Source organism: Pongo abelii, chromosome 13 (assembly GCF_028885655.2).
Source record: "Pongo abelii isolate AG06213 chromosome 13, NHGRI_mPonAbe1-v2.0_pri, whole genome shotgun sequence".
Taxonomy (NCBI): Eukaryota; Metazoa; Chordata; class Mammalia; order Primates; family Hominidae; genus Pongo; species Pongo abelii.
The window spans coordinates 112487736-112495817 of NC_071998.2; the positions used below are offsets into that span (position 1 = coordinate 112487736).

The window sequence follows — 8082 nt, forward strand, 5'->3', positions numbered from 1 at the left end:
AGGCAGTAGGACAGAGGAAGGGATGCAAACACAAAGGGTGCTTTCTCCTGTAGAAGGTTATTTAAAGCCACCACATGTCGCTTTTTCTTGTATTCCATTGGTTAATATGTATCTCATGGCCGTGCCTAGCTGCAAAGGAGACTAGAAAATGGTATCTTGATTTTGGGTGGCCACGCATCCAGCTCTAAATTCTACTACTTCTAGTAAGAAAGACTATTGGGAGACACTTAGCAGTGCCTGCCTCACTGCTACATCTTGAAAAGTAATAGAGAGACACAGGAAATGGTATCACATATGGGATGCTGACTCACAGCACCGATCCCTTCCAGAGGGGAGCAAGCAGTTATCTCCCCATGGGCACTGTGAGCCTCCACAAGGCCGTTCTAGTCAGGTCAGAGAAGGGTGAATGATATCGTTGGCAGGCATGGTAAGAGTAGGAATTTGAGTAATTGAGCCATTTCTACCTTCTCCTCCACCTGCATGTTCATATATAGTGGCTAAGTCTGTATAAGTGTAACCTGGGAAGCCTTGTCAACCAGGAACCTCTTCTCTGGCTGTAGAAACTCCTTGAAGTGCTTCAGTAGACGAACTCCTATCTGTTAGGATAACCAATACATGTTTCTCATATTGGTACGCCAGAAATTCGGCTGTGGTTAGTACCGGGTGAGGGATGACAATCCACCCAATAGTTGGGTCATTAGCCAAGTTCAAAAACAGGCAGATGTTGTCCATTGAGCCATTTTCTTCAACACCAGATTTGAAGAACCAGGCAGTTTCCATGTTTACATCCCTAGCAGCAAATACAATTGGAAAATTTTCCTCAGTGTAGTCTACATCTTTGGATTCATTTAGCAAACCAGTCTGGTGGCAGATTTGAGCTGCAGTCTTTGTGTAGTAACCCAGCAGCAGAGAAGATAAAAATTTTCTGCCCCGGCAATACTGTTCGTACCAACTATGGCTGAAATGCTGGTCCGAATCATGTCCTCTGGGTAGATTTGACGTTGAGGATTGGTTGGCCATCCCATGATATCAAAGAAATCTTCAGCCAGTACAAGAGGACCTCTGTCAATGGGTTTTCCCGATCCAATTAATACCCAACAAAGCATATCCTCAGACACTGATGTTTGGAGAATATCCCCAATCCCTTGAAATACCTGAACCACTGCCTTGGAGCCACCAACTTCTAGAATTTGCCCATGTCTCTATGCCATCTAGTAATGTCCAGTGGACAATCTCAGCATCTATGGGAAACTTAACGTGATCTAAGATCACTAGTAGACCATGGACTCTTGATACTGTGATGTATGTAAGGCAAGGCTGGGAGAGGTAGTTCCGACTAACTGCCAGCACCTGCTCCTGAACTCCCATCACCAGCGGGCTTGGGTAGTTTGGGTGTGGCCCATTCATAACCCCACACATCGCCTGCAGCGCCATCATCTTGACATAGCATTTTCCCTGTGTGTCTCCACATTGTCTTCCCTCTGTATTTGTCTGTTTCTGTGTCCAAATTCCCCTTTTTAAGTGACATCAGTCACATTATATTACTATTAGGGCCCAGCCTGATTATCTCATTTTAACTTGATTATTTCTGTAAAGACCCTATTTCCAATTAAGATTGCATTCAAACATCCTAGAGGTCAGGACTTCAACACTGTTTTGTGTGGGGGTTGGGGATTCAACTCATAACAATTCAACTCATAACAAAGTCTGTTGTCTGCAATCAGCTCTTGGGTGCTGATATCTGTATGCTCTGTAACAGAAGCAAACCTAAGCAAAGAAAGAGAATGTACTGGAAGTATATTGGGTGGCTCCTGGAACCAAAAGAGAACTTCAACAAACAGGCCTCCGGAGAGGCAAAAATTCCTGGACATCGCCTTAGGGCCTGCCTTCCAGATGATTCTGTGTCAATATCCTTCTGGCCAAGTATCCTTTTTCTCAAGATACAAATTCTTGGAAGAGTCAGTTGGGTTAGCCTGTGGTGGAACCAGGACCTGTTTGGGGCTTGTGAGTGGGATCAACTGACGGACAGTCCTGCTAGAGTCTCATGGGGTACAGGAGGGGCAGTTCTCCAAAAGAAAGTGAGGGGCGGCTACTAAAGATGGGGGAGGCATGTGTTGTGCAGATGAAACCGCAGGAGTTTGCTACACATTGTACTTTGTTTAAGAAAGACTTCCAGCTCAGGCAGCTGTGTTTCTAAATGTTATGGCACTTAAAGGAGCCATTTAGTCATCTGGAAAATGCAGAGTTGTGGGGAAATGCAGTGTCATGTGTTAAAAAGAGCACTCTTGGTGAAATCAGGAGAGCAGGTTTTGTTTGGCTTTTTTAAATATTTGCAGATGGTATAATTCCATCTTGAAAACAAGGGAATCAACTGAAAAGCTCTTGGAAACAAGAAAGTTCAACCAAGTATCAAGTTACCAACTGGAAATAAAAATGATGCCATACAGATCAATTAGAAAGAAAGCATAAAAGAACCAAAGACATTATTCAACTTAGCTACAAAGGCAGCTTGTAAAAGAATAAACTTGGAAAGAAGTGCAAAGGGCATCTATTAAGAGAAAACATCAGATTCTCCTCGGAGGCGTAAAAGACAAAGGGTAGAAAGACTTGGGATAATAAAGATGCCATTTCTCCCTAGATAAATGGATTAATTCACTGAAAGATTTCAGGTGAGCAAACAAAATCAAATCTGAGCCAATCAAAATCCTAATCAGGTCTTTTAACTTGAAAATATGAGTCTAAAACTCATAGGAAGAGTCCCTGTCCGTGGATGTCAGATCCTCAGCCAAAAAGCTTCCCCCCAGGTTTTGATTTTTGGTTTTGTCATTTAATGATCTGTGAGACCTTGGGGCAGGTAATGTAACCTCTTTGGGCCTTAGTTTTTTCTCCTGTGAAGAGGGATAATCCTATCTTTCTGCTTCACAGAGCTGTAGCAATGATCATGTGAGAGAAAGTATTTGGAAGTGTCTCATAAACTGAAAGCACGTTTCATGCTATAGTTGCTATTTTTATTCTTCCATGATGCCAGATAAATAGGAAAAATCACAATGCAAAAGGAGTCCATTGCTCTGCAAGAAGATAAACACCTCTGATTAAACTCGGATACATGATGATTTGTAAATATTTGATTCCTGTGAAGGAGAGAAAAAAGCTAATGCAAGCTGTTTGCTGCTCAGTAAGTGAGGGCTCACTCTCTGGTTATGGAACTGAGCAAAATGCTTATGGCCTCCCCTCTGTCTCCAACCCCAAACCCCTGTGTTGTCATTTGTAGAGTGAAAGGTTTTGGACTTCAGGGTGTTTGACAGCATGAACTTTGGAGTCTCTACAGATCTTGGTTCAAAATGTAGTGCCAGCAATTACTTTGGACAACTTATTATTTCTTTTCTTGGATTCCAAAATCCATCAGACAGGCATGATAATAATCTCTATTATTATATCTATTAGTATTTCTTAAAGGGATGATAATAATATCTACCTCATCAATCTTCAGGAAGACTTGAGAGTTAAATGGGATAATAAATACTAAGTGCCTGGAATCTAGTAAAAGCTCAATAAATGAGCATTATAAGTAATTAACTATCATAATTACTATCATTATTATTACTCTAAGGGCCTTTGCAGCTTTAAAATCTAAGATAATATGTCAGAGAAAAGCTAAAACAGGGAGGAAACAGAAAAGATTCCCTTAATAGGGCTTGAATCAGTACTTGCAAGGGAGAGATTTTTCTGGAAGATGGCTTGTGTATTCATCATAAGGCCTCATTTAACCTTGGTGACTCACAGAGTTTGGCTGGGCCTGCTGTCCTCTGGAAAAGGGGGATAGAGGAGTAAGGAACCAAAGGGGGCTAGACAGGGGAAAGCCATGGCCTGGAGACCACAGTGGATGGTTCCTTAGAGAGTCTAGTCCAAGGTTTTTAACTTTATAAAATATATGTTAAACTGAGGAATTTCTTTTTCTGCAAATAAGTTTTGAGGTAGGCACTGTTGGTTGCCAAACCAAAGCTATGCCCTTTTCATTCCTTGACAGCGCAGCTCTGATAATTGTTCAGGATCAGACAGCTGAGTGGCTCAGGAGAGAATGGTGCAGCCTCAGGACAAGGGGCAGGAGGAAGCCTGATTATTCTGGCCAGTGATTGGTTTAGACATGGGCATGTGATACAATTCTGGCCAATGAGATATCAGGGGATGTAAGGCAGGTCATCTTTTCCTTAAGAAAGAGGAAAATTTTCCTAGAAACCCGGCCTGCTCCTGGGCTTCTGGGTAAATTTTCCTCATCCTTAAGGAAAGGGTGACTGACGTACCTACATCTCTGGCAGGAACATAAAACAGCACAACCCCTATGGAGGGTACATTAGTTTCCTATCACTGCTGTAACAAATTACCATAAACTTGGTGACTTAACACAACACAATTTATTCTCTTAAAGTTCTGGAGTTCAGCAGTCTCCCTGGGCTAGAATGAAGGTGTTGGCAGGGCTGTGCTCCCTCTGAAGGCTCCGGGGAGAATCCACTTCCCTGCCTTTTCTGGCTTCTAGAGTTTCGCTCCTTGCATTCCTTGGCACATGGCTCCTTCCTTCATCTTCAAGGCCAGCCACGTAGCATCTTCCGATCTCTGTTCTGTCTTCATACTGCCTTCTCCTCCATGGTAAAATCTCCTTCTGCCCCTCCTTTATAAGGAAAGTTACGATTACATTTAGAGATCACTTCGATAATTCAAGACACTCTCCGCATCTTAAGATTCTTAATCACATCTGCAAAGTCCCTTTTGCCATATAAGCTAACATCGCAAGGTTCCAGGAATTAGGATCTGGTTATCTGTGGGGGCCATTCATTAGCCTACCACAGAGGGGATTTTGGTACTAACTAGCAAAATTACTTGTACATTTATTTTTTTCAAGGTCGGGGTTATTGAGGTATAATTTACATATAGTAAAATTCATTTTTGACGGGGGTGGGAGCAGTGTTTTGCTCTTGTTGCCTAGGCTGGAGTGCAATGGTGCAATCTTGGCTCACTGCAACCTCTGACTCCTGGTTTTAAGAGATTCTCCTGCCTCAGCCTCCTGAGTAGCTGGAATTACAGGCATGCACCACCATGCCCAGCTAATTTTTGTATTTTTAGTAGAAACAGAGTTTCACCAGGTTGGCCAGGCTGGTCTCGAACTCCTGACCTCAGGTGATCCATCTACCTTGGCCTCCCAAAGTGCTGGGATTACAGGTGTGAGCCACTGCACCTAGCCATATTTTTAGTGCACAATTGTATGAGTTTTGATCAGCACATATAGTTGTGTAATTATATCACAATCAAAATGTACACTAGTTTCAAGAAATTAATTTATGTTGCCCCTTAGTAGTCAAACCACCCCCTTGGCTTAGCCCCTGGCAACCACTGGTCTGTTCTCTGTCCCTGTAATATTGCCTTTTTGAGAATGTCATATAAATGGAATCATAGCATATGTAGCTTTTTAAATCTGGCTTCTTTCCCTTAGCACAGTGCATTTGAAATTCATCCATGTTGTAGTAGGTCAGAAGTTTGTTCCTTTTAATCAGTGGGTAGCAATTAGATTAAATAGATGTATCACAATGTATTCATCAGATGAAAGAAACTTGAATTGCTTCTAGTTTTTGGTGATTATGAATAAAGCTTCTATAAATGTTCAGGTACAGACAAATGTTGTGAAAATATGTTTTCATGTCTCTTGAGTAAATATGTAGGAAAAGGATTGTTGGCCATTTTATAAATATATTACATGTTACATTTTATAAGGGACTGGCAAAATGTTTTCCAAAGTGGCTGTGCCATTTTGCATTCCCACTAGTAATGTATGAGAGTTCCAGTTGCTCCACGTCCTCATCAGCATTTAGCATTGTCAGTTTTCTTTCTCTTAATTTTAGCCATTCTGAGAGGTAGGCAGTGGTGTAGTGATCCCATTTCTAGATAGCTATCACAGATATGCAGTAGCAAAAATATTAAAAGGTGCATGTGCTGGGCTAGCCACTGCAGCTCCATTTGTAATAGCAAGATAATGGAAACCCAAATTTTAATCAATGGAAAACTAATTGAATAAATGATGGTACATCCCCCAAATGAAGTATTATGCAGCTGCTACAAGGAACAAGAAATTACTCCACTACTATGTGTGATCTCCAGGATATATTTTTAAGTAAAAAGAGAAAAGTATGTATATAGTATGCAATCATTTATCTACAAATAAGAGAAAAACTATAAAAATTTAATAAAATATTACCATAGCAAAAGGGAAGGAATAGAAAGGAAGCTACAGGGATGGAAGCTAGGCTTCTAAAAATATAGCTTGCATTGTAGATTTAACTTTGGAACAATGTAAACATTTTGTGTAATTACACACAAAATTAAGAAAAAATCAAATTCCTAGGAAGTAAAAATAATGTTAAATTAAAATGACCCTGTGTGTCCAGTTGATGACATAACCACACAAAGAAGACTTTAGTGACCTTAAATCACTATCATTTGATTCCATACTCCTAGAAGACTATATCTGGCAAAAAGAGCTGTGTATTACAGGATTAAAATAATAATTATGTTGATATCCTTAAAATTAAGATATTTGGCATAGTTGATAGGAGATATAAATCTAAGATTGATAAGATTGAGTAAAAACTCTATAATCCTCCACTTCAATTGGAAGTATCAGTATGGATGCATTATACCTTCTCTTTCTTTTTTTTTTTTTTTGAGTCAGGTCTCGCTCTGTCACCCATGCAGGAGTGCAGTGGCATGATCAGGGGTCACTGCAGCCTTGACCTCCCGGGCTCAAGCAATCCTCATGCCTCAGCCCCTCTAGTAGCTGGAACTACAGGTGTGCACCACCATGCCCAGTTAATTTTTTAAAAACATATTATTAGAGACAAGGTCTCACTTTGTTGCCCAGGCTGGTCTCCAACTCCTGAGTTCAAGTGATGCTCCTGCCTCGGCCTCCCAAAGAATTGGGATTATAGGCATGAACCACTGAGCTTGGTCCCTTTTATCTTTAGAAAACAATATACATCTCCTAGCTATGCCTACTAAAAATAATTGAAATTCAAGTAAACTGTGAAAAGAAAAACACTTTTTAAAAAAGAGACAAGGTCTTGCTAAGTTGCCCAGGCTGGAGTGCAGTGGCTATTCACAGGTGCAATCATGGCTCTCTATAGCCTTGAACTCTTGGGCTCAAGTGACCCTCTTGCCTCAGCCTCTTGAGTAGCTAGGACTACAGATGTGTGCCACCATGTCCAGCTTGAAAAACACATTTTAAAGACAACCAGAGAAATATAAATGTTATAGTATATTTACTGAAACTCAGAAATGATTGTCAATATGTTAAACTGTGATAATGGTATTGTATTTTTTAAAAAGAACTTGTACCTTTTAGAGATATGTTCTGAAATATTTATAGAAGAAATAATATGATATCTAGGATTTGCCTCAAAATTATCTGAGGGCAGGGGAAGGAAAGGTAATGTGAACACGTAGATGATTCAGGATGAGTATTTAGTGGCAATTGTAAAAGCTGGATGGTGGGTACATTAGGATCATTATACTACTCTTTCTACATTTGAGTGGTTTTAACATTTTCCATAATAAAAAAGATTTTTTTTTAAAAAAAAGGAGATGTGAAGAAAGGAGATGTGAAGATAGTTGTCTGAGGATGCTATGCTCAGAGCTGCTGCAGTCACTTTGTGAGAATGAAAGAGCAAGCTTAAGGCCTAAAGCATCCAATTTGATAGATATTCCATTTCTATAAATTCAAATTTCTTAACTTAATTATAAAGCTAGTTAATGCAAAAATGAGGCAATTATGATGGACACAAATATTGAAACTAGGGTTTATCCATGTATATTCATGAGACTTTTTTGGTTGCAACTAATAGAAACCTTAGCATAGTTTAGGCAAAATTTGGAGATTTATTATGGAGATTCAGAATTCTAGGACAGAAGTGCCACCAAGACTCATGAAGAACATAGTTCACAATATCAGGTCCCTCCATATCCTTTCTCCAGCTCTCATCACTGCTCTTCAGCGTTACCATGACTGTCTATCACCACCCTCTCATTGCAGACCAGCTT

General features: G+C 40.2%; 1 pseudogene; it reads right to left on the bottom strand.

The window, feature by feature from the left end:
* Window positions 1–387: 387 nt before the first annotated feature.
* Window positions 388–1434, bottom strand: LOC100432913 (V-type proton ATPase subunit B, brain isoform-like; annotated as a pseudogene).
* Between the last annotated feature and the right edge of the window lie 6648 nt (window positions 1435–8082).